Source organism: Bufo bufo, chromosome 6, assembly GCF_905171765.1.
Source record: "Bufo bufo chromosome 6, aBufBuf1.1, whole genome shotgun sequence".
NCBI classification, from domain to species: Eukaryota; Metazoa; Chordata; class Amphibia; order Anura; family Bufonidae; genus Bufo; species Bufo bufo.
The window spans coordinates 84867511-84888458 of NC_053394.1; positions in this window are offsets into that span (position 1 = coordinate 84867511).

Here is a 20948-nt window from a genome sequence, read left to right on the forward strand (position 1 = left end):
CTGGTATATTTAGTGTACGGTGAGGATTTGGGGTCCTATATATTTACTAATGTACTATATGAATGTAGATATAGGAATAGAAACTTCTACTTTACCGAAACATCTGTTGGAGGTGCACAGGCAGCTGCATCTCTCCAAGTAGTCTGTGAAAAGAGGAGACATCATATAATAGTCAGCGAGTGCTGTGTAAAGTGCCTATGTAGTGCTGCTCACCTCTGTATAATAGGCACAGTACCCACAGTTTACACACACTAGTGGGAAAGGTCCATTGGCATGCATTATATAGTGTAATTTCTTGTTACTCTGGCCTATGATAAAAATCTTATACTGTACCTTGATTTTTTGGAGGGCCCCCGGCGCAGACAACCTTCTCCTCGGCGCAGGTCTGACAGTTGATGTAGGTTTGCACCATTAATCCTGGGGAAATGGCACTTGTGTTATAACCGTCCAATCTTATAGATAATAATAATAATGACAAGAAGCTGAATCTGGTATAAAATGTACTTACCACAGCTGTCTGCACCTGAGGAATGGAGAAGAAAGAAGACATTACTGACCGTTCTCATTGTCAGACTCAGAAACCTCTAATCTCTGGGTCTCCTTATTATTACATGATGTCAGTGCCTCTGTGTTCGTCACTTTGTTTTCTAGATTTCCATTGACAGAAATCTCTGAGCCGCCCCAGAACGGTCCGGGCCTCTATAGAACGCAGCAGCTCCTAGTGCAAACATTCCTGGCAGCCAATCAGGTGCTGGCTTTCATATGTCCAGTACAGGGTAGGAGATAACAGCAGTGATCTGATTGGTGGCTGTGGGGATCTCTAGTTTGGGTCTACATTACTATTACTACAAGAGGCCTGTGTGTGTAATACATTTATATGTCATATTATAGCAGGTGTTATATCTAGAAGAACTCACCTTGTTTATTTGGACACCTCCCTAAAAGTGAGAAATGAAGAAAAGCAGAATTACTAATAAAGAACAATAGAGAACAGAAATCCCCTGTATATGAGGGCTCTATGTATAACCCTGCAATAATACAAAAGAAAACTGCACGCATAGCAATTCCCAGTATAGAACATTTTATTACAATCGCTCCCTCCTGTCACTAGGCTGTAGGGAAAGGAAAACAAGTTGAAAACATCCTCTCTGACAACCTACCAGACACGTAGAAGATAAGTACAATGGTAGACAGAAGAAGATTCCACTTACGTTGGTTTGAGTCCTGGACGATAACCTTGAGCTTTTCTTTGAGTCGCTGGAAATGGAGTCCAATGATGTGAAGAAGCTGGATCTCTAAGATATATAAAGAGGAGAAGAATGAGAGTCCGATCCCCTCATCTATCAGTCTGAGCCCCCAACACACTAATTCCTATTAATAAGAGAAGTAGAATTTCCACCTACGTATAAAATATTGTACTTACCCTTAAAATCTATATCCTGGATGACGTCCACAGATTTTTTATATTCAGACGCAATTTCGGATATAGCATATTTATCTGGAAGGAAAATAATGGTACAATAATTATCTATCTATCTATAGATTATATGAAATTAAGATAATAGTAATAATATAAGTACCCAGTATGCCGACTTCATCCTCAAGGTAGTTCAGGACTTTTTTCTCGGTGACTTTGGCAAACCGCTTGATGTTGACATAGGCTTCTATTGAGTCAATGTCATCGACTTGGCTTTTGATAAAGGTGTTGAATTCTTCCATAGCCATTTTCCCTCTGGAGTCGCATGGTATGCAACAGAGAGACTGTCCGATGAAGACAGATGTTACGAGCAGTAGAAGCCACATGGTCTGGATAGAACCAGACATCTTTAGTAAAATCGCTTCCTGTAGCAAATAATCACTAAGGACGCAAGAGAGCAGAACTATGTCCCACTGAGAAGACAACAGCACTGCACAGGTTACAGCATCAGGCGCCGGTTAAGAGACAATGTCTTTATGACATCATCAGAATATGCAAATGAGGCTCTGAAACAAGCAATTGGATTGGTGGAAAATGGGATTATGACATCATATGCAAATAATTCTCTGGAACGTGAGATGTTTGAGGGAGTAAATAAGTATGTTCACTTAAAAAACTTTTTTTTTAAGCCACAACTAATACATATCATGACATTCTTTACAGAATATAAATATCAGGCATGGGTAACAGAACATGTACCACCCGTATATTCCACTGTATGATGTTATCGGAATTTGAAAATGAGGCTCTGAAACACAAAAGTTATTGGATTAGTGGAAAATGTAATTGTGTCATCATTATATGAAATATGCAAGTTATGTTCTGCTAGTGTTGGGCAATATACCGGTATCCACAATATAATGCAGTATTAAAAAACGGCAATATGACGATATCATCGTTTCTTAAGTATCGTGGTATTTAATGACATCATAGGGGTGGCCGCTTCCATTATAGGTAGGTATGGAAGACCTATAATGAAAGCTGGTGGTTAAGGACTGACTCACGTGGTCTTCTCTTAATCTTGAGGCTGGCAAACGTCAGAACGTAGCTGTCTGTGTCTCAGCGACATCACCTAGCATATGGGCGCCGCGGCTGACTTCACAGCAACTGCCAGTGTGGAGCTAGGCTGATGCTCTGCCTCACTCCTGTGTCCTGCTGTCAGGCTGCTGAGTGGGGCCATCATCTGTCAGTCAATGCCAGGGGCCTTCTAGCTGCTGCCCTCAGCTTCAGCCTGCCTCACTTGTCCACCCAGGCCCTCAGCTGCCCTGGACTGATGGTGGTACATGCTGCCCAAGTAATATATTGTATATTCAGGGGCGTAGCAAGAAATGACTGGGCCCCATAGCAAAAAAAAAATTATGGGCCCCCTCCCGGATCTCCCACCCCCACATACCTCTCAGACCTCGCCGCCACATCCGCAGGTCCTCATGCACTTACGACGGTTACGTGTAGGACTGAGCACAGACAGTTGGTCACTGGCAACGCATTTGTGCCAGTGTAGGAAATGTATGACTCTAAATGTCTGTGTATTTAAGTAGGACTAGTCAGAACTGCCACCCAGACTGCGGGACCACTCCAGGGGTCAAGTCCTGAGAAAAAAGTGTGGGAACTCCCTCAAGATCCACTGCCACCCCTCCCCCCTCAGAAAATTCAGTGCAACATAAAACATAAACAAAAACTGGAATTTGCACTATACTGTATGTCTGTTCAGACATAATTCGTCTCTTTCATATTATAAGCTCCCCTTATATATAATTTACTTACAGTTCTGAAGACTCAGGGGTGCTGACAGGCTTGGCCTCACGGGTGCTGGCAGGCTTGGCCTCACGGGTGCTGGCAGGCTTGGCCTCAGGGGTGCTGGCAGGCTTGGCCTCAGGGGTGCTGGCAGGCTTGGCCTCAGGGGTGCTGGCTGGCTTGGCCTCAGGGGTGCTTTGCAGGCTTGGCCTGAGGGGTGCTGGCTGGCTTGGCCTGAGGGGTGCTGGCTGGCTTGGCCGGGCAGAAGGAGTGTGGGAGACTGTGAGGCCTTTTTTCTCCAAGCTGCTCCGGAAAAAAAATATTTTTCATTATACCTCAGGTCAGACCACCAATCAGACCCCCAATGTTAATCAGACCTCAGCTAACAGCCCCAATAAGATCCCCAATGCGAATAAGACTCCAATAAGACCTCAGATAACACCTCAGCTCAGACCCCAATATGAATGACCCCCAATCAGACCTCAGATAAGAGCCCCATGCCTTATAACAGCCCCCAGTAGCCTTATAGCAGCCCCCAGTAGCCCCATAGCAGCCCCCAGTAGCCTCTCCATCAGCCCCCAGTGCCTCTCACCAGCCCCCAGTGCCTCTCGCCAGCCCCCAGTGCCTCTCCATTAGCCCCCAGTGCCTCTCACCAACCCCCAGTGCCTCTCACCAGCCCCCAGTGCCTCTCAATCAGTCCCCAGTGCCTCTCAATCAGTCCCCAGTGCCTCTCAATCAGCTCCCAGTGCCTCTCAATCAGCTCCCAGTGCCTCTCACCAGCAGCCCCCAGTCAATGCCTCTCCATCAGCCTCCAGTGCCTCTCAATCAGCCCCCAGTGCACCCTCCCCGGTATTAAAATCATTGGTGGGCAGTGCACCCTCCCCGGTTTTAAAATCATTGGTGGGCAGTGCGCCCTCCCCCCCTCCCCTGTATTAAAATCATTGGTGGGCAGTGCGCCCTCGCCGGTATTAAAATCATTGGTGGGCAGTGCGCCCCCTCCAGTATTATAATCACTGGTGGGCAGTGCAAGCCCTCCCCCTCAGCATTAAAATCATTAGTGGGCAGTGCGCCCTCCCCCCAGTAATAAAATCATTGGTGGGCAGTGCGCCCCCCCCAGTATTATAATCATTGGTGGGCAGTGCAAGCCCTCCCCCCAGTAATAAAATCATTGGTGGGCAGTGCGCCCCCTCCCAGTATTATAATCATTGGTGGGCAGTGCAAGCCCTCCCCCCCCCCAGTATTATAATCATTGTGGGCAGTGCGCCCTCCCCCAACCCCCGACCACCATTGGTGGCAGCGGCAGTTCCAATCGGAGACCCAGCAGTCTAATGCTGGGGCTCCGATCGGTTACCATGGCAGCCAGGACGCTACTGAAGTCCTGGCTGCCATGGTCAGTTAGTCAGCAGAATACTTACTTGCGCGATGGCCGCCGGGCGCTCCTTCTTCTTGTAACTTACAGGTCTGTGCGGCGCATTGCTTATGCTTATAGCAATGCGCCGCACAGAACTGTGATGAGTTACAAGAAGGAGGAGCGCCCGGCGGCGACAGCGCATGTAAGTATGCTGCAGAGTAACTGGCCATGGCAGCCAGGATTTCAGTAGCGTCCTGGCTGCCATTACACTGCTGGGACTCCGATCGGAACTGCTGCTGCAACCAATGATGGGGGGGGGATCGGGGAGGGGGTAAGGCCGCATCCTCAGCAGGCGGACCGGGCCCAGTGGCGCTGCTATAGCAATGCTGCCCGCTGCCACATCTATCTCTCCTGGAGGGGGCCCCATAGGCCCCTCTGACTTAGGGGCCCGGTCGCAATTGCGACCCCTATAGCTACGTCACTGTGTTTATTATGTATATGTACTGCAATGTGATGTTCCAATATCTGCACTGTATACTCGTGCATCACATTACTAGTACATCACATAACATGTTACATGTTATATATTACACATATAAGGCCACTGCATTTGCAGATATTGATGAGCTATATTCATGATGGGTCATCAATATCAGATCGGTGGGGGTCTGAATCTGATTAGCTGATTCATGCAGCCACTGCTCCAGAAATTATACTGTGTACGGAGCACAGCACAGCTCTGTGTATGGTATAGCGGCCATACATTTGCACTGAAGCTCAACTCCTATTTAAGGGAATGACAGCTGAATGTCATGGATGAGATTTGCAGATACCTGGAACTTATAAATAAACGAGCGACTGGCTTGATCCCACACTAAGGAGCTATTAGGTGAGCCCTAAAAAAATCCTAACAGCTCTCCCTGACTGCTATGCACATACAAGGGTCTCGATGGTAGACGATTGCATGCCCACGTACCTAAGCCTGTGTGACACCTGAAAACCCTATAATAGTGAGGGAGTCAGGGTCACCTAGATTCAAGCCAGCAAGCAAACACAATAAAGTAAAGGACTTATCTGAGCAAACAGCAGACGAAGCCTCCAGCAGTGAACACCTAATCTAGGAAGTAGTATAAACCGCAAAGTGAGGCAGTATGGGAGGGAATATAAAGGAAGACGATTATGTCTAAATAAGTGACACCTGGCAGAAGGAAAGTAGAAGAGAAAGTGAAACCAAAACAAAGAACATCATACAAGAGGTAGAGAAGAACGTCTGCCAGACCTTCTCACAGAAGTGGCGGTGACAGTAACCCTCCCTCTACAGGTGGACTCCGGACACTCAGAGCACACCTTCTCAGGATGAGACCTATGGAAAGCCCTAATGAGACGAGTGGCCTTAATGTCCGCCACTGGGACCCACATCCTCTCCTCAGGACCATAACCCTCCCAATGAACGAGGTACTGGAGAGAACCGCGGATAATGCGAGAATCCACAATCCTAGAGACCTGAAATTCAAGATTACCATCAACAATAATCGGAGGAGGAGGCAAAGAGGAGGGTACAGTGGGTTGGACATAAGGTTTTAATAGGGACTTGTGAAAAACATTATGGATCTTCCAAGTCTGAGGAAGTCGGAAGGCAACGGGATTGATGACGGACAAGATCTTGTAAGGCCCAATAAACTTAGGACCCAACTTCCAGGAGGGAACCTTCAGTTTGATATTCTTTGTGGACAACCACACCAGATCACCCACATTCAGGTCCGGACCAGGCACACGTCTCTTATCCGCCACACGCTTATATCTCTCAGTCATCCTCTTCAGATTACCCTGAATCTTTTGCCAAATAAACGACAAAGACGAGGAAAATCTCTCCTCATCAGGTAAACCAGAAGACCCCTCTCCAGAGAATGTCCCAAACTGCGGATGAAACCCATATGCACCAAAAAATGTTGACTTATCAGAGGACTCCTGGTGATGGTTATTTAAACGGAGAATACAAATGTGATCGCACTCTATATCCAGCATTCTGCCCTGCCTCCATGCTGGATGAGACATTGGTGTACATTTTGGCCAAAGCGTAATAAGCCACTCACCACGTCAAGGTTGCCTCCATTTGAGTGGTCCCTAACGCTAGTTCCCACCTGTTCATGGGCCGCGACAGCCACACAAAATCCAGGGAATGCAGGTCAGCGTGCACGCCAAGCACACTCTGCTTTTAACCCCGTCCGGTGCCATTACAGCTTTCATTGGATCCAGGGATGCAAGTACCAACATGCACGCTGAGCCCACCATATACTTCTCCTGGAGCCAAATGGCCACTGGTAGGTTCTATATAAGCAGACTCAGTTTTATACTGACTTTAAAACCAGCCTCCAGGACAGATTGACTGGTCAGGTGTGCATGACTCAAAGGAGATCGCCACGCCTCCAATACATACTACAAAGGAAAATTTGGGGGAATTGAGTCAGCACAACCTGTATATAGGTGCAGACCACTATGTGGTCCTTGTCACATGCGATATTGAATGGTTATACACGTCTATATACCATGACCAGGGAGTGCGGGCATCTAGATCTTTTTTGACCATGTCAGATTATGATAATAGCATGATTGAATTTATTCTGGCATTGCTGGAATTTATGCTTACGCATAATTATTTTTTATTTAAGGACCGCCTCTTCCTACAGCTCCAGGGGACAGCTATGGGGGCATCTTGTGCCCCCTCATATGCCAACCTGTTCCTGGGGCTGTGGGAGAGAGAGATCGTCCAGGATACGCCTGGATACGATGCCGCACTCCTATGGTCTAGGTATATAGACGATGTGTTTTTTCTATGGCAGGACACTATTCCGGCCTTGGAAAACTTTTTGGCCTGTCTCAACAATAATACACGTAACATCAGACTCACTTGGAAATACAGTCTTACGAATGTCGAATTCTTGGACATAATGATCACTAAGGGACCTGACGGATATTTGTCCACTGATCTCTTTAGGAAGTCCACTGCCGTCAATGCCCTTCTCCACGCCTCCTCTGCTCACCATCCGAATACGATACAGGCAATACCTACAGGGCAATTTTTAAGAACCCGCAGGATCTGCTCCAGTGATAAGCAGTTCGAACAACAAGCAGGCGCTCTGACACAGCGATTCTTTGAAAGAGGTTATCAATACAATACTATACAGCGGGGCTACGAAAGAGCCAAAAAAACATCTAGAGACTCCTTGTTGGTGAGTAGAGTTCAGAAAAGGGATAACCGAGACACATGTGTGAGATTTATTACTCCCTTCAATACGAAATGGAGGTATATTCAGAATATTCTGAGGAGACACTGGCCGGTGTTGCACACAGATGGTGATTTGGCGGTATGCCTCCCCGCATATCCCCAGATCACTTGGAGGCGGTCACGCAATTTGCGTGACATCCTCACGAAGAGCCACTATGTCCCTAAACCTATGGGAGGTATCTTTGGTAGCAAGGGCCCCAAGTGGGGGTCTTTCTCCTGTGGATCGTGCGCCGCCTGCAGATACATGATCCGTTCCACCGCCTTCAGTGACTCCTCAGGTCGAAAAGACTTTAAGATTGTACACAACATTAATTGTAACACCGAGGCTGTGATATATTTGATCACTTGCCCATGTAATCTTTTTTATGTCGGTATGACAAAGAGAGCCCTGAAGATACGGGTTTTGGAACATGTTGGTAAGATCCGAGCAGCTGCAGAAATACCTGAAAGGGACTGGGAGTCACTGCAGGCGGTTCCACGACATTTTTGCAGGTTCCACGGGTCCGATCCAGGGGGATTGACGGTGAAGGGTATTGACAGAATCCATCTAGGGTCTAGAGGCGGTAATATTAAAGTAGCTCTACTCCGTAGAGAGACTAGGTGGATTGTCAACCTGGATACCGTCACTCCGTACGGCCTTAACGAATCTAATAGTTTTTCCTCCTTTCTATAAATATTGCGCGAATTTTATTCGTAGGGTATATATTTTTTCTTTTGTTTTATTATATTCCATTTGCTATAACATTGTTGTTTTCTTCTTTTTGAGATCATACCATCCATTTCTTTTTTTGTGTGGAATTGGCGATGATGGACAGAGTAACCAACTGGGATGACATGGTCGCCACAGGAGAGGATACTCGTCAAGATCTCCTAGCAACACACTTATATTACTCTACTCTAAGTGTATATACTTGGTGGTGCATCACGTTGGGCACCGATATTACATGTGTTGTAGATCTCTCTGGTATATTCCAATCAGTGAGACTCCTTGTTATGATATTGCTATATTCTGTGGAGACTCTTTAGATTTTTGATGTGTCCTGTGCCACATGGGTGGGGTTGCTTTGACCATAGCTTTCTTTGTGGGTTTGTGAGTGCCCCGGTCGACCCCGCATACGGCCCCTTGCCGTCGGCGGTGCCGCCCCGGTCACTCCTACCCCATATTTATGCCATTATTTACATTGCTACTCCTTGCTGCTTTCCGGTTTTGGGTGGTTGGGGGTCCCTCGGTCGACCCCGCCGGCGGCCTTTTGCCGCCGGTGGTGTCGCCCCGGTCACCCCTTCCTCTCCAGGACTTTGGGAATTATTTTGTTGTCCACGTTGGGTTGTGGGTTGGGTGTGCCTTGGGTGACCCCGGGGGCTGCCTTTTGCTGCCCGCGGTGCCACCTGTGGCGCCCCCACCCTCCACCCTTGTCATGGAGGATAACCACCTCTTAAGGGTCCTTATTATGTGGCTTTTTATACAGCATTATCCTTATTTTTATCAATATAATGGGAAGATTCCTTTCACCTTTATGAATTGTTGTTTTATCATGTTTATTATCTATGCATATATGATTTTTGTGTCCTTCCATCTTGTATACATGAATCTGTTTTGCAATTTGAGAGATCGCATCACCATGTATACCTCAGACCAAGACGGAGAGGGTCTCTTATTATGGGCTATATTGCATTATTGACCATCATGAGTACTCCCGATTTTATGTCTTTTGGACTATGGATGGTAATGACTTTATGCATATTATTGATAGTACTTTTTTCACACATATGATGCTTTTAGATAAAATGTTTTCTTATTCACTATGTAATTAGATCATTTGTATGATCCATATAATGATACTGCGGTTACATTTATATGGACCCCTAGTACATCACTTGCTTTCTAATTGATATGTCACTGTGTGGACAGGTCATGGAGTTATGTTATAGATAGCCATACCCATGACCATGCCCTCTTTCTAATTATTTATTTTTGCACAATTATATCCTCACGTTATGTTCACTGGCGGATTTCTCTTTGTTGATAGGATATTGTCTGTGTATGCGGGACCCAGTGTGGATGCAGCTGGTGTGCGTTCTGTGGCAGTGTCATAGTAACCGTGCGACTATGTCTATCCCCAGGTTCTCTTTCAGAGCCGTGGATTGCGGTTCACCTGCGTTCCACGGGGTCGCGGGGTGCGCATGCGCTGTGCGACGCCATCTCGACGCGCTCCGTGACGTCTGTAAGCGCCACGCATGCGCGGTGCGCCGATGTGGACGCGCTGAGAGATGTCGCCGCATATCATGGGCCTTCCCGCGCCCGATGTGTGGTCCACAGATGTGCCGCATCCAGGTAATTCTCTTCTATCGTCCCACCCCCACTATACTCTATATATACCCTGCTCACTTATCACATAGTACCTCCTGACGAAGCCGCTGAGGTGAAACGCGCGTCGAGGTCTCGCGCTCAGGGCCTGTCATCCATCCCACCACCATGTCTTCAGGTACGTCCCGTCATTAGCACGGTTCCACACTATGTACAGGGCACCCCTGCATGTATCCACATTGGGTCCTCTGTACTTAGGCACACGTCAGTATTTTTGATTCCAGCCAGCGATTCATATTAATTGTGTCATTATCATTGTCGGTCGTGGTGCCTATACCATTCCGTGTATGTTAGCTACGGCTTTTGGTTTACCATATCTGGTCTGTGGTACCTTGTGTACCATTCCCTTATTGGGGCGACCATTATATGCTATATCATTCTGGTTATCCCAGAGCCTCAGCTTTACCTTTTGGTTGTACCTATCTGTGCCCTACACTGCGCAGTTTATTGGTGGTGTTTTTGGTGTGACTGGCCTTGTGCTTCTCCGTGTACTGTATACCATCCTGTTGTTCTCCAATTTTTTATATTTTATAATAAATGATATTTTTGATACACCATTCCACTTGTTTGGTTTTTAGTTTACTCTGGATGTGGGACAAGTGGTAATTATAGCTGTCTAAGTTGACAGAGCTGCCTTTTTGTAGGTTATCAGTTTTATACTGACTTTAAAACCAGCCTCCAGGACAGATTGACTGGTCAGGTGTGCATGACTCAAAGGAGATCGCCACGCCTCCAATACATACTACAAAGGAAAATTTTGGGGAATTGAGTCAGCCCAACCTGTATATAGGTGCAGACTAAAGTTGAGCGAACACCTGGATGTTCGGGTTCGAGAAGTTCGGCCGACCCGAACTTCGTCCCGAACCCGAACCCTATTGAAGTCAATGGGGACCCGAACTTTTGGGCACTAAAAAGGCTGTAAAACAGCCCAGGAAAGAGCTAGAGGGCTGCAAAAGGCAGCAACATGTAGGTAAATCCCCTGCAAACAAATGTGGATAGGGAAATGAATTAAAATAAAAATAAAAAAATAAAAATTAACCAATATCAATTGGACAGAGGTCCCATAGCAGAGAATCTGGCTTCACATCAGCAGAGAATCAGTCTCTTCATGCCATAGCAAAGAATCTGGCTTCATGTCAGCAGAGAATCAGTCTCTTCATGCCATAGCAGAGAATCAGGCTTCATGTCACCCACCACTGGAACAGGCCACTGTCACACATTTAGGCCCGGGCACCCAGACAGAGGAGAGAGGTCCCGTAACAGAGAATCAGGCCTTATGTCAGCACAGAATCTGTCTTCATGTCATAGCAGAGAATCAGGCTTCACGTCACCCACCACTGGAACAGGCCACTGTCACACATTTAGGCCCAGGCACCCAGACAGAGGAGAGAGGTCCCGTAACAGAGAATCTGGCCTTATGTCAGCGCAGAATCAGTCTTCATGTCATAGCAGAGAATCAGGCTTCACGTCACCCACCACTGGAACAGGCCACTGTCACACATTTAGGCCCAGGCACCCAGACAGAGGAGAGAGGTCCCGTAACAGAGAATCTGGCCTTATGTCAGCACAGAATCTGTCTTCATGACATAGCAGAGAATCAGGCTTCACGTCACCCACCACTGGAACAGGCCACTCTCACACATTTAGGCCCAGGCACCCAGACAGAGGAGAGAGGTCCCGTAACAGAGAATCAGGCCTTATGTCAGCACAGAATCTGTCTTCATGTCATAGCAGAGAATTAGGCTTCACGTCACCCACCACTGGAACAGGCCACTCTCACACATTTAGGCCCAGGCACCCAGACAGAGGAGAGAGGTCCCGTAACAGAGAATCAGGCCTTATGTCAGCACAGAATCTGTCTTCATGTCATAGCAGAGAATTAGGCTTCACGTCACCCACCACTGGAACAGGCCACTGTCACATATTTAGGCCCAGGCCCCCAGGCAGAGGAGAGAGGTCCCGTAACAGAGAATCTGGCCTTATGTCAGCGCAGAATCAGTCTTCATGTCATAGCAGAGAATCAGGCATCACGTCACCCACCACTGGAACAGGCCACTGTCAAAAATTTAGGCCCAGGCACCCAGGCAGAGGAGAGAGGTCCCGTAACAGAGAATCTGGCCTTATGTCAGCACAGAATCTGTCTTCATGTCATAGCAGAGAATCAGGCTTCACGTCACCCACCACTGGAACAGGCCACTGTCACATATTTAGGCCCAGGCACCCAGGCAGAGGAGAGAGGTCCCGTAACAGAGAATCTGGCCTTATGTCAGCACAGAATCTGTCTTCATGTCATAGCAGAGAATCAGGCATCACGTCAACCACCACTGGAACAGGCCTTTGTCACACATTTAGGCCCAGGCACCCAGGCAGAGGAGAGAGGTCCCGTAACAGAGAATCTGGCCTTATGTCAGCACAGAATCTGTCTTCATGACATAGCAGAGAATCAGGCTTCACGTCACCCACCACTGGAACAGGCCACTGTCACACATTTAGGCCCCGGCACCCAGGCAGGAGAGAGAGGTCCCGTAACAGAAAATCTGGCCTTATGTCAGCACAGAATCAGTCTTCATGTCATAGCAGAGAATCAGGCTTCACGTCACCCACCACTGGAACAGGCCACTGTCACACATTTAGGCCCCAGCACCCAGACAGAGGTGAGAGGTCCCGTAACAGAGAATCAGGCCTTATGTCAGCGCAGAATCAGTCTTCATGTCATAGCAGAGAATCAGGCTTCACGTCACCCACCACTGGAACAGGCCACTGTCACACATTTAGGCCCAAGCACCCAGACAGAGGAGAGAGGTCCCGTAACAGAGAATCAGGCCTTATGTCAGCACAGAATCAGTCTTCATGTCATAGCAGAGAATCAGGCATCACGTCACCCACCACTGGAACAGGCCACTGTCACACATTTAGGCCCAGGCACCCAGGCAGAGGAGAGAGGTCCCGTAACAGAGAATCTGGCCTTATGTCAGCACAGAATCTGTCTTCATGTCATAGCAGAGAATCAGGCATCACGTCACCCACCACTGGAACAGGCCACTGTCACATATTTAGGCCCAGGCACCCAGACAGAGGAGAGGTTCATTCAACTTTGGGTTGCCCCGCAATATAATGGTAAAATGAAAATAAAAATAGGATTGAATGAGTAAGTGCCCTGGAGTAGAATAATATATTGTTAAGGGGAGGTAGTTAATATCTAATCTGCACAAGGGATGGAAAGGTCCTGTGGGATCCATGCCTGGTTCATTTTTATGAACGTCAGCTTGTCTACATTGGCTGTAGACAGGTGGCTGCCTTTGTCTGTAATGACGGCCCCTGCCGTGCTGAATACATGTTCAGACAAAACGCTGGCCGCCGGGCAGGCCAGCTCCACCAAAGCATAAAAGGCTAGCTCTGGCCACGTGGACAATTTGGAGACCCAGAAGTTGAATGGGGCCGTACCATCATTCAGTACGTGGAGGGGTGTGCACAGGTACTGTTCCACCATGTTAGTGAAATGTTGCCTCCTGCTAACACGTTCCGTATCAGGTGGTGGTGCAGTTAGCTGTGGCTTGGTGACAAAACTTTTCCACATCACTGCCATGCTAACCCTGCCCTCAGAGGAGCTGGCCGTGACACAGCTGCGTTGGCGACCTCTTGCTCCTCCTCTGCCTTCGCCTTGGGCTTCCACTGGTTCCCCTGTGACATTTGGGAATGCTCTCAGTAGCGCGTCTACCAACGTGCGCTTGTACTCGCGCATCTTCCTATCACGCTCCAGTGTAGGAAGTAAGGTGGGCACATTGTCTTTGTACCGGGGATCCAGCAGGGTGGCAACCCAGTAGTCCGCACACCTTAAAATGTGGGCAACTCTGCTGTCGTTGCGCAGGCACTGCAGCATGTAGTCGCTCATGTGTGCCAGGCTGCCCAGAGGTAAGGACAAGCTGTCCTCTGTGGGAGGCGTATCGTCATCGTCCTGTGTTTTCCCCCAGCCACGCACCAGTGATGGGCCCGAGCTGCTTTGGGTGCCACCCCGCTGTGAACATGCTTCATCCTCATCCTCCTCCCCCTCCTCCTCATCCTCGTCCTCCTTGTCCTCCAGTAGTGGGCCCTGTCTGGCCACATTTGTACCTGGCCTCTGGTGTTGCAAAAAACCTCCCTCTGAGTCACTTCGAAGAGACTGGCCTGAAAGTGCTAAAAATGACCCCTCTTCCTCCTCTTCCTCCTGGGCCACCTCCTCTTACATCATCGCCCTAAGTGTTTTCTCAAGGAGACATAGAAGTGGTATTGTAACGCTGATAACGGCGTCATCGCCACTGGCCATGTTAGTGGAGTACTCGAAACAGCGCAACAGGGCACACAGGTCTTGCATGGAGGCCCAGTCATTGGTGGTGAAGTGGGTCTGATCCGCAGTGCGACTGACCCGTGCGTGCTGCAGCTGAAACTCCACTATGGCTGCTCGCACAGTCTGTCCAGCATATGCAAGGTGGAGTTCCACCTGGTGGGCACGTCGCATATGAGGCGGTGAGCGGAAAGGCCGAAGTTACGCTGTAGAGCAGATAGGCGATCAGCGGCAGGGTGTGAACGCCGGAAGCGCGAACAGACGGCCCGCACTTTATGCAGCAGCTCTGACATGTCGGGGTAGTTGCGAATGAACTTCTGCACCACCAAATTCAGCACATGTGCCAGGCAAGGGATGTGCGTCAAACCGGCTAGTCCCAGAGCTGCAACGAGATTTCGCCCATTATCGCACACCAGCAGGCCGGGCTTGAGGCTCACCGGCAGCAACCACTCGTCGGTCTGTTGTTCTATACCCCCCCACAACTCCTGTGCGGTGTGGGGCCTGTCCCCCAAACATATGAGTTTCAGAACGGCCTGCTGACGTTTACCCCGGGCTGTGCTGAAGTTGTTGGTGAAGGTGTGTGGCTGACTGGATGAGCAGGTGGAAGAAGAGGAGGAGGAAGCTGAGTAGGAGGAGGAGGAGACAGGAGGCAAAGAATGTTGCCCTGCGATCCTTGGCGGCGGAAGGATGTGCGCCAAACAGCTCTCCGCCTGGGGCCCAGCCGCCACTACATTTACCCAGTGTGCAGTTAGGGAGATATAGCGTCCCTGGCCGTGCTTACTGGTCCATGTATCTGTGGTTAGGTGGACCTTGCCACAGATGGCGTTGCGCAGTGCACACTTGATTTTATCGGACACTTGTTTGTGCAGGGAAGGCACGGCTCTCTTGGAGAAGTAGTGGCGGCTGGGAACAACATACTGTGGGACAGCAAGTGACATGAGCTGTTTGAAGCTGTGTGTGTCCACCAGCCTAAATGACAGCATTTCATAGGCCAGTAGTTTAGAAATGCTGGCATTCAGGGCCAAGGATCGAGGGTGGCTAGGTGGGAATTTACGCTTTCTCTCAAATGTTTGTGAGATGGAGAGCTGAACGCTGCCGTGTGACATGGTTGAGATGCTTGGTGACGCAGGTGGTGGTGTTGGTGGTACATCCCATGTTTGCTGGGCGGCAGGTGCCAACGTTCCTCCAGAGGCGGAGGAAGAGGCAGAGGCGGCGGCAGCAGCAGCAGAAGAGGCCGAGGCGGCGGCAGCAGCAGAAGAGGCCGAGGCGGCAGCAGCAGAAGAGGTAGCAGGGGGAGCCTGAGTGAGTTCTATGTTTTTAAGGTGTTTACTCCACTGCAGTTCATGCTTTGCATGCAGATGCCTGGTAGTGCAGGTTGTGCTAAGGTTCAGAACGTTAATGCCTCGCTTCAGGCTCTGATGGCACAGCGTGCAAACCACTCGGGTCTTGTCGTCAGCACATTGTTTGAAGAAGTGCCATGCCAGGGAACTCCTTGAAGCTGCCTTTGGGGTGCTCGGTCCCAGATGGCGGCGGTCAGTAGCAGGGGGAGTCTCTTGGCGGCGGGTGTTCTGATTTTGCCCACTGCTCCCTCTTTTGCTACGCTGTTGGCTCGGTCTCACCACTGCCTCTTCCTCCGAACTGTGAAAGTCAGTGGCACGACCTTCATTCCATGTGGGGTCTAGGACCTCATTGTCCCCTGCATCGTCTTCCACCCAGTCTTGATCTCTGACCTCCTGTTCAGTCTGCACACTGCAGAAAGACGCAGCAGTTGGCACCTGTGTTTCGTCATCATCAGAGACGTGCTGAGGTGGTATTCCCATGTCCTCATCATCAGGAAACAAAAGTGGTTGTGCGTTAGTGCATTCTATCTCTTCCACCCCTGGGGAAGGGCTAGGTGGATGCCCTTGGGAAACCCTGGCAGCAGAGTCTTCAAACAGCATAAGAGACTGCTGCATAACTTGTGGCTCAGACAGTTTCCCTGATATGCATGGGGGTGATGTGACAGACCGATGGGCTTGGTTTTCATGCGCCATCTGTGCGCTTTCTGCAGAAGACTGGGTGGGAGATAATGTGAACTTGCTGGATCCACTGTCGGCCACCCAATTGACTAATGCCTGTACCTGCTCAGGCCTTACCATCCTTAGAACGGCATTGGGCCCCACCAAATATCGCTGTAAATTCTTCTAAGTACTGTGACCTGAGGTAGTTGGTTCACTAGGACGTGTGGCTGTGGCAGAACGGCCACGTCCTCTCCCAGCACCAGAGGGTCCACTAACACCACCACGACCATGTCCACATCCGCGTCCCTTATTAGATGTTTTCCTCATTGTTCCCGTTCACCACAATTTTGAGAATGGCAAATTTTGGAATAGTTTTTCAACCCAGAACAAAAACTGTGCTTTTACGGTCACTACACATAATTTGACCAGCTAAAACAGTACAGATTTGGTTGAATAGAAATGTGAGGCCTATTTTTTTTGCGCTGTGTGACAGGTATACGTTTAATCACAGAATTAGACTTGTATCTGCACGGTAGCGTGTGTGTTAAGTTTTTCTGAATGACACTATTAGCACCTTGAATCTAAGATATCCTTTTTGGGATAGATTTCAAGTAGGCCTGATATAGCAGAAACTACTTATTTTGAGAATGGCAAATTTGGGAATAGTTTTTCAATTTTCAACCCAGAACAAAAACTGTGCTTTTACGGTCACTACAAATAACTTGACCAGCTAAAACAGTACAGATTTGGTTGAATAGAAATGTCAGGTCTATTTTTTAGACGCTGGGTGACAGGCTCAACTTGCCCCTGATGTAGTATATGGCCAAAAAATAACCACACTATTGATGGTTAAATGTACTTGGGTGACACAGGCTCAGCCTGCACCAGATGTAGTATATGGCCAAAAAATAACCAGACTGTTGATGGTTAAATGCACTTCGGCGACACAGGCTCAGCCTGCAGCTGATGTAGTATATGGCCAAAAAATAACCAGACTGTTGATGGTTAAATGCACTTCGGTGACACAGGCTCAGCCTGCAGCTGATGTAGGATATAGCACAAAATAACCACACTATTGATGGTTAAATACACTTGGTGATAGCTTGTGCTGGCGCAGCTGCAACCTCTCCCTATGCTTGAATCAGCAGAGTGACGTGCAGCGCTACGTGACCCAAGCTTATATAGAGGCTGGGTCACATGCTGCACTGGCCAATCACAGCCATGCCAATAGTAGGCAAGGCTGTGATGGTCTCTTGGGGCAAGTAGTATGACGCTTGTTGATTGGCTGCTTTGCAGCCTTTCAAAAAGCGCCAAGAAAGCGCCGAACACCGAACCCGAACTTTTACGAAAATGTTCGGGTCCGTGTCACGGACACCCCAAAATTCGGTACGAACCCGAACTATACAGTTCGGGTTCGCTCATCCCTAGTGCAGACCACTATGGCGAAATACATATACAAACGGAGAATACAAATGTGATCGCACTCTATATCCAGCATTCTGCCCTGCCTCCATGCTGGATGAGACATTGGTGTACATTTTGGCCAAAGCGTAATAAGCCACTCACCACGTCAAGGTTGCCTCCATTTGAGTGGTCCCTTTTGAGTGGTCCCTAACGCTAGTTCCCACCTGTTCCCACCTGTTCATGGGCCACGACAGCCACACAAAATCCAGGGAATGCAGGTCAGCGTGCACGCCAAGCACACTCTGCTTTTAACCCCGTCCGGTGCCATTACAGCTTTCATCGGATCCAGGGATGCAAGTACCAACATGCACGCTGAGCCCACCATATACTTCTCCTGGAGCCAAATGGCCACTGGTAGGTTCTATATAAGCAGACTCAGTTTTATACTGACTTTAAAACCAGCCTCCAGGACAGATTGACTGGTCAGGTGTGCATGACTCAAAGGAGATCGCCACGCCTCCAATACATACTACAAAGGAAAATTTTGGGGAATTGAGTCAGCACAACCTGTATATAGAAAACCTATAAAAGGACACTGAAAGCTGATGAACTATAAAAATATTGTTTTATTTGAGTACATGATTAAAAGCATACATAGAGATAACAGACAAATGCACAAAGTGCAGCACAATCCTGGGAGAGTTAGTAGAGTACAAAAAGGGTAAGGAGACAGGAGTGACCCGAATGTGGATATATCTAAATAAGGCAAAGTTACCATGTAAAATATATGTTGAAGGGATACCCACTATTGGTAAGAGTACAAATAATCTCGTCAAATATAAAGTGCAAGGTTCTTCTATATTCATTCAGCAGGACCGGCGCTAACGTCACCGTGCTCACCACGTGGTGAGCGCAATGACGTCACCGAAGGTCCTTTTCCAGCCAGGTCCTGCAAGAAGAAGAAGAAAGAAGACGAGCTCGACTATGCGACATCCCACATCTTTTTCCCCCAGCAAAGGTCACACCCTAGGCCCTTTAATCTGAGAGGGTCCAAAAGGTCCACATGTCCCATATGAGTAGACCAGTGCTGTACACCACACATGATAGTTCATGGCCCTGTTAGGTATTTTACATTGGAGGCCAGGTGCTTGAAGTTAGTCATCTAGATTTAGGAAGGTTTTCTAATAAAGACATGTTTCCGCTCAGTCAAACCATAAGTTATATGACTATAGATCTTGAAACTGGCGCTGGTGTTAAGATTAACAAGAAGAGACTCCATCCTCCTGATCTATCTCTGATATAGCCCTCTTCCCCACGGGCGTGTGCGCCCCGTTACCGTATTGCAGACCGCATTTGTGGATCCGCAATACACGGGTGCCCTTCCGTTGGCATTCCTCATCACGGATGCGGACCCATTCACTTCAATGGGTCCGCAAATCCAGAGATGCGGAATGGTGCGGAATGGAAGCACGGAACAGAACCCTATGAAAGTACTACGGAGTGCTTCCGTGGGGTTTCGTCCCGTACTACCGTTCCGCAAAAAGATAGAACATGTCCTATCATTTTGCGGAACGGCCGGATCGCGGAACCATTCAAGTAAATGGGTCCGCGATCCGCTGCGGCTGCCCCACGGATTGTGCTCCTGCAGCACGACCACGGGGTGCACACGCCCGTGGGAAAGAGGCCATAGTCTTTGTAGTTCTTATGTGACATATAGGAAGGTAAGGAATGGGAAATGAAATGCTGCAGTCAAGATTTTTTGTATATTTTTATTTTTTTTATTTTTAAGGGAAAAAGGGGAGGGAAGAAAAGGGGAAGGGAAGAGAATTTTTTATTTTTTGGGAAACATTTTTTTATTTTTATTTTTTCATGGAGGGGGAGTAGGGAGAGAAAGTGAAGGCAGAAATGGGGAAGGGAAGTTTTTTTTAAAAAGTTTTTTTGTTTTTGGGGAAGGGTTAAAATTTTCATTATTTTTTTTTTCCTGGCAGGTGGCAGTACAGGATGGTGCTTGACGGTTCGCCTTCACACTGGCTCTTTTTCCAGAGGCTCTCTAGATTTCATTTTCCTCCAGAACATGCAGATGCTGAAAAAAGAAAATCTATCAGTTATTTGATATTTGCTACTTACATGTCAGCTCTGAGTGAAATGTGTGCACAGATCCTCCAATGTTTTTTCTTACATTAGCTGCTTATCAGTCCACTGACATTATAACATGTCTGGCCTTGTAATATGCGCCAAATTTATCATGAAGCGTTCAGTATTGTGATAAATCTGGAGCATCCAGTGACTGCCTGGACTAAGTTTACACTGTGTAATGTGTAATATTTATCTAAAATACTACGCCTGTTCCACAGAGTATCTTATAGATGCTACCTACCATATGCCAGCGATCAGCATGATGGTGACGGAGCCGGCCACAGATATTGCTATGAAGAAAGCATTGTTGTTCTGTAGCTCCTCTAGAAGTGGCGGCTCCGGCGCTGTGATGTCAAGCACATCAGGAAGTGTAGGGCGAGGATGGTATTTTTTTGTCGCCTGTTCCGATTCGCTGATAACTAAATGAAGAAAACAATTACATTAATAGTTAATTCCATGAAGAGAACGATAATGACATTGTAGTGTATCTTATACATGAAAGAACATGAAATATATGTCAGAATATCAGAATCGTCTGCATCATGGAGGCTCAGAAGCACTGTCAAAACCAAAAGTGGCTCCAAAATACAGAAATGGCTAAAATCTTTCCATTATAGGTTTTTTCCTTACAAATACTAATGTAAAATAGCCCCACATTATAGGTGACAATTCAGATTTTCAGAACTAGATCCTTTCTCACTAATTATCACCCACAAGTAGATATGAATCCCGTGTATCTAAGAATTACCACTCAGCATAGTGCCAGTAATAATATGTCCTTACCTGCCACGTTATAGGTGATCTTACTCACTGGCACCTCAGAGTCCAGGATGGTGGTACACGTGTACCGTCCGGAGTCCCCCATCTGTACGCC